We start from the raw sequence: 7,301 nt of genomic DNA on the forward strand, positions 1-7,301 counted from the left end.
TGCACGGATCCAGTATAATGATACACATCCGATTTCTTTCTCAGCTGTTTACATTCATTTAAAACATAACTGACTGCATTTACGAGAATGATCGTCGAGACGGGTACTATTGACATAATTCTGTGTGTATGTGTCTGTTCAAACATGAGGTGGAGATGCGAAAGACTAATCAACTCAGTGTTCGCACGCCGTCTGAAACGCGTCTCTCTGTGTGCGCGCGCGCTTTGCACAGGTGCGGCAGAACTGAAGAGACGCTGCGCGAGATGCGGCTTGTGCGTGCGCTTCCGGAGATATCACACGCCCTTGCGATATGCATATTGCGATATTTCGATAATTACGATATATCGTGCAGCCCTATCATTAATCCAGTCACATGATCCTTCAGAAATCATTCTAATATTCTGATTTGCTGCTCCAAAAAAATAAAAATAAAAGAAACATACTGACTCCAAGCTTTTGAATGGAATAGTGTATAATATTACAAAAGCTTTTTATTTCAGATAAATGCTGATCTTTGGATCTTTCTATTCATCAAAGAATTCTGAATAAAAATGTACTCAACTGTTTTAAATACTGATAATCAGCAAATCGGCATATTAGAATGATTTCTGGATCATGTGACACTGAAGAGTAATGATGCTGAAAATTCAGCTTAAGAGAATTCTTAAAAAAATTAAAATCCTACTGTTCAAAAACTTTTGACTGGTAGTGTAGGCTGATTATTCTTATAGATTGAAACAAATGTGCTTTAGCCAGTATAAAGAGTATGAAAAGTGCTCCGAGTTGCTGCAGGAGAAAACAAAAAACAAAAACGTTGCTGAGACGGGCTTATTATTGAACATGCAAACTGATTCTCTGCCAGCAGGAGGCACTTTGAGAGCAGCTGTAATCAAATCAGCTCCGCTCATGAACGCTTCTTTATCAGATAAAATGAAAATGCCATCGAAACTTTTCTGAAGACAGTCCTTTCCCTTCAGAGATACATTCATATCAAACACCCGCGACGTGTTTTGATTTTGAAACGTGCAGTGCTCATGTTTATTCAACTAAGTCAAACGCCACAAATAAATCAATGTATGGGAAACACTGGTAATGTATATCAAAATATCGGAAATGTGTTTAAAAATCATATCACCGTTATTGAAAAAAATTATATCGCGATACATATTGATATTGAATTATTGTCCAGCCCTACTTCATACTACAGTCAAGGCCTCTGTTAAGGGCTACTATGATACAGATATCCATATTAAAACTGTACCAGAGATTTACAAGTATTCTAGGTGAACCTGAGCCATCTGAGAGAGTGAACCATCTCACCCTGCAAAAGCTCTAAATTCCTTGAATTCCTGTCTCCTGACCTCTCTCAGCTCTCGCAGAAGAAAACAAGCGTTGATATCAAAATCCCCCAGGAAACCATGTCACATTGTACACAGATTTTCATAAAAACAGTGCGATATTTTTGTTGTAAGCATTTGAAAAGAGCAGCAAGAAACACAATAGAAAGTCTTTTGATCCTGCTGCTGCCCACTGAACACAGGAAAGGAGGGGACGCACTCACTTTCTAGACAATTCTATTGTTTTCCTGATCCCTCTGTCTCTCTTGAAAAATTACTCGCCTTATTTTACGAGTTGCATTTGATAGTGCTTTCAAACACACAATAGGCCATGTCAGAGAGGCAGGTTATGAAGGTTTTAGCAATTTTCCTGAATGAAAAGAAAACTGACTTGAGACATCCCCATTGCAATGCTCACAATTGGTCTTTGCTGCTACATAGAAAAAAAACTTTTTCAGGCATTTCAGACCATCATCCACACACAGTCTTACATAACCCTTTCTCCTGTCATCCAACATGAGCATTTCTCTTGAGTGCTGACATCTCAGACACCCTGCAATGTTAACAAATCATCGAAATGTCTCCAAGTCGTGTTTACCCTGAAGCTAAACAGGAACTCCATTTGTGTAGGTCTCCCAAAATAGCTTTCTATTTGAACAGGATGACCCTCAGAATGAAATGCACATACCTTCATGTGCACAGCCGATCAGCAAAAAAGAAATGTTATGGCTCGGCAAACAAGTCTCTTATTTATATTTAAGATGGTGAAAATATGAACATAAATATACGTCAAAACAAAAGCGCAACTCAAGAAGTCACAGACAGTGCCTGCATCCTCTGCGCTTCATAAATATGTCTAAGGCCAGAGGTGGAGGTTTTCCAAACACACACAGACTCTCTCTTTCTCTCACTCACAAAATGTTAGGCATATTGATTGTCCTAGCATACAATACATATCCTTCCATATACAGAAGACTTTTTGCTGACCTTGCAGGATTTATTCAGTCCAACTGGTTAAACAGCCTTCTGCGCGTCTCATTCTACAGTAAAAAGTCTAAACCTTGTGCCTGTACTAAAAATGAGCAATCAGGGATAAGATTGTGACATTTGGCCTTCCTAACCAAAAGACACCTTCAGAAAATGAAACCAGGGCCTTTTATAATGTTACTGATACAATATTACACAGGAAGACATTGTAGAAATACCCTGTTTGCAGCTGTCTAGCTATCTTCGATTAATTTAATAAAAAAAAAACAGTGTCTGATTATTGGAAAAAGATAAAGAAAGTAGCAGATGCCTGGTCATTTAATCTCAACATGGAGGCGACCGCATGCAGAACAAAAAAAAACATCTTCTATAGGCCACTTATGATTTCCTTATAAGTTTGATGGATTTGGAAATCACACAAGGGAGAATTGAAACCAGACTAGAGATTTGCATTTGACATCAGTGCGTTGCTAAACTAATAACATTACATTATAATAAGCATAAAAACACACTGCACACACAAATATTAGGTAATACTCTACCATTCAAAATGAACATTTTTAGGTTTTCATTTAAAAAAAAAAAAGGAATTAATATTTTCATTCAACAAGGATGCATTCAATTGATCACAAGTCAGAGTAAAGACTGAAACATTGTTACAAAAGGTTTGTTTAAAATAAATGCTATCCTTCAAATCAGCATATTATGATTTCTGAAGGATCATGTGCCACTGAAGACTGGCTGCTGAAAATTCAGCTTTGACTTCTCTAATTTCTCAGCTGTTTTGAAGTTTGTGTGCAGTCAAACATTTAATCCATGGATGAGGCAAGATGCAAAGCATGATGAAAGACAGAAGAAATTCTGCAATATCCACATTCCTTATTTTAACCATTTTTACATCATTGTGCAATAACACAATACAAAATGGAAAAATGTTGACCAAATATTTTCATAGGCATCACTGCCACAAACAACACTGGAGTGTTCGACAACAAACTGTTTTATACTCAGAAAGTATATACAATCTCTCCTATACCAAGCTATTAAATCACTTGGTTATTTCCATAACATCAGACAACATGACACTTGCACCAGATGTCTGTAGTTAGAGTGTAGTGCCTGGATGCCATGCACACGTGGAAAACATTGTTCAGATAAAAAAAACACCCTGCTGAACCCAGAGGATTTGCTAGAGAGAAAGAAAAGTGTCTGGTCCCATTGTACAATTTACACTTGGAATGTTTAAGACATCTTATTCATTAGCACTAAAGGGAAATGAGTCCTTTACAGTAGGGATGGGCGATATCTTATCGTTTGCGATATATCGGTAAAAATTCTCCCCACGATGAGAATTAGTCTTCCCGCGACAACAACAATAAAGACTAGTTGTTGACATATTTCTGTGTGCGACAGTGCGGAGCAACATCGTGGAAGGTGGATGTGAAATTGAGGAGGAGCAGCCTATATCGGTATGTCTCTATCTCCGTTGTGCGTTTTATTCAGCGATAACTGGATGCGATAACTGGATACCTTCCTGGAGCGTCATCAGTAGTATTACTTCTGCTATGGATATGGGGAGTTTCTGTGCAAGAGTGCCCTCCGGCTTCCAGTATGAATTAAACAGTCTTTACATTATGTGTGAACTCATTAACCTCTTAAGACCCGGCAAAACATGTTAGGAAAAAACTTCGCCCGCCAAGCACGTTCTATAAATAGCCTAAATTAGTGTCGGGCAATAAATGATATCATATCGAGATTGATCAAATTTACGTTAATGATGATAAGCTCTGGAAATTTTTACTCAATATGGATTAATCTAACATCCTATCACACAACAGAAATATATGTTACAGTAACCAGTCAGTGCATGTCACTAATAAGTCTGCATGTTCTGTGTGAATGGGTGGAGTAGTTTCATCTGATACACAAACTCAAACACACGTGTTTTCAGCGTCTGCGTCTCAATATATGAGGACATGAACACATGCACTTCATCTTCAGAGCTGCTCATAGAGTCACTTCACCAGCTTTATGCAGTTTCATTTGAGAAAAAATACCGTCAAATACATGCTGAAACTAAAACTGAAAGACCTTCATGACAAACCGTCAAAATAAAAGCCCGGTTTAACTTGAAATTATATGACTGAATATATTACTACTGTATACTACAATGCAATTCTCAAAGTAATAATAATATTATTATTTTTAAGGAATATCATACAACCAAGTTATTTTTTATTATTAATTTATACAGTTCTGTTGAGCAACATCATGTCTGATAAAAAAATTAAAAAATGCAATGTTTTGTTGTAAATTGATTTTCATTTGATTACATTTTAAAAGATTGATTAAATTGTTAAAGTTTTATTCATTTTATTAAACACCCTTTTTAAATACATTTTTGATATTAAATCATAAAATAGAAAATAAAATGAATTTTTGCAAGATATCAAATAAATAAATAAATAAAGTATGTATGCATGTATGTATGTATATTGGAGTAGATCAAACAAGAAGCCCTTGAGACTATTTTATCCCTTCAGGGAGCCCTCACTCACAAAAAGGTTGGAGACCCCTGCTCTAAAGAAACAGGATTCCCTGAATTATCGTCATTGATATCGCTATCGTAATAAATACCAGAAATATCGTGATATATTTTTAAGCCCATATCGCCCATCCTTACTTTACAGTCCAACCAGTGGCTAGTAATTCAAGTGTGAGTCTCCGTGACAAACTTTGCAATCATATTAAAGGTCAAATCAGGTTCAGCCAGGGTGACATCATACTGCGAATTCAATCTGCTGTAATTCAGTGTTGCTTTGTTAGCAACAGGAGCAGTTTTCAAAATAGAGTAATTTGTTTGAGAAAATTCAATCAAGCCCAGCCTTGAGAGCAACATTGACACAGCACAAGCTCAGACTGTGGAGTCTGAGAAACACTGTAGCTTTTGACAGAGCTGATACATGGCTGACAGAGATGCTTTTCATCAAGAAATACAGTCTCCAGAGTCCAGACTGACTCTCTGACTCCAAAAAATAACCAAGTGGAAGCTCTCAAAAGCATAGATGAGAGACAGGCTGATCACCAAACTTTTTTTTTCAAACTGACCGTAACAGAGAAAGCATGACAACGTCCTTCATTTCTGTATAAAGTTAAATTTCCTGACAAGTTTTATCTGCTAAAGGGCCTGTAGATCAAGTGGATGGAGGTGAATAGTTTGTTCCAGCAAGTTCACGCTATAAGCACACTGTGTTTATCACCAAGGACAAAACTGAACTCAAACAGCATGTAAAAGGTGTCTGACTTGATCATAAACTAATCTTCAGGGCAAGATTATCTGACACTTCACAACTAGGGGCAATGTGAAAGGAACTGAACTCCATTCACTCAAGTTTTTAAAGTTTGAAAGGGGATCCTTGACTTAAGCAGAATAGCAGATTAACAAGCCCTCACTCAGTGTTATTTTACTATTATAATTGAGATACTATTATAGGGTCATTCCATGTCAAATCAACCACATTTCAGAAACTTAATGCAGTTGTTTTGAAACGAGATACATTTCTAGTTTCAACTATTTGTTCTTCAGACATTCCTCTTTAAAAGAAAAGCATCACATTTCTAGTTTCAACATAATTTGTTCTTCAGACATTACTCTTTAAAAGAAAAGAAGCATCATATTTATGCAAAGTCACCCACATTTGGTTTTTGACCACTGAAAATGTGTACAATTTAAGGATTTACTCCTAGAGCCATACTGAAATTCCAGTATCTCTGGAACCGAACCATAGGGCCTTAAAAATGAAGATGCCAAAAGGAAAAAGTTTGTTAAGACCCAATATCTAAAAGGACATTAAGATATCTTTAATACTTCTAGAGTTACAGGCATGCAAACTTCGGAGAAAAAACTTAAAAGACCAACACCGGCACATAAAGCAACAAAGATTGCTCAAGTCAACAGATTTTACGATGATCAGATTATGATGCTCATGCTGCTATCTTTCTGAAGTCATTTTTAACCCCCTATAATTTGGCTCTGAATCTCAGGTGAAAATTGCCATTTTGACCCCCCTCTACAAAATAGTGGATTATTCAGTAAATATTAATTCATGACATAATAATCTGGCTTTCATCACTATATACATGTTTATCTTTCTTCAGAAAAAAATTAGCAAAATCTAAAATTTGAGCCGGGGACCTCTGGTTGAGACGGAATGACCCCATCACATTTATTCATATTTTGAATTAGTTTGTATTTTTATATTTTTCATTTTGAAAATAAAAATGTTGCCTTGGCAGCTAGCTGAAATAAAATGAGTACTTTTTAAAATAATTTTATTTATACGTTTTATTTGTAAAGTTTTAGCTTACTACAACAACCCTGCACTCAAAACAACAAGAGAATAAAAGACAGTGTCTGAGGTGATCAGCTACAATTAAATAACATACCTAATACTAATAAGCCTATACTTATGTTCAGACAAACATGGCTAAATATACATTAAACTCACTGGAATTAATTGATGACATACATGAGTGACACTGAGGCCTGAAATGCACAATCATATTAGCCACTCTGACAGCACTCATTTACCCAGAGTGTGACATTTCAATCACTGTTCCTTCCCTTTTGCCTATCAGTACTATGTGTTCATTGGTGTCATGTGGTGTGAGGTGTTTCACACAACAAAATGTACCAAAATACAAAAGCCAGCACACTAATATTGCTCCCCAACCTGAGTCTCAAATCTAGTGAGTTACCAACCTAGACAGCATTTTTTTTGGACCCAAATGCTTTTTGCATACTGCATTTAAACTCACATTTAATCCAAAACAATTTCAGTAAACCGGTAAACTGTTTTAGTTTCACACCTGTAATTTTCAAGGGGATGAGCATCACTTTTAATCCTGGGTTAAAGGGGTCATATGATGCGATTTCAAGTTTTCCTTTCTCTTTGGAGTGTTACAAGCTGTTCGTGA

General features: G+C 36.4%; 1 protein-coding gene across 1 annotated transcript in view; it reads right to left on the reverse strand.

The window, feature by feature from the left end:
- Positions 1-7,301, reverse strand: part of LOC107685287 (probable phospholipid-transporting ATPase VA) — a 64,160-nt gene that overhangs the window by 55,329 nt on the left and 1,530 nt on the right. The gene's annotated exons all lie outside the window — the stretch shown is intronic.

The sequence above is a fragment of the Sinocyclocheilus anshuiensis genome, unplaced genomic scaffold, assembly GCF_001515605.1.
Source record: "Sinocyclocheilus anshuiensis isolate Anshui unplaced genomic scaffold, SAMN03320099.WGS_v1.1 scaffold385, whole genome shotgun sequence".
Taxonomy (NCBI): domain Eukaryota; kingdom Metazoa; phylum Chordata; class Actinopteri; order Cypriniformes; family Cyprinidae; genus Sinocyclocheilus; species Sinocyclocheilus anshuiensis.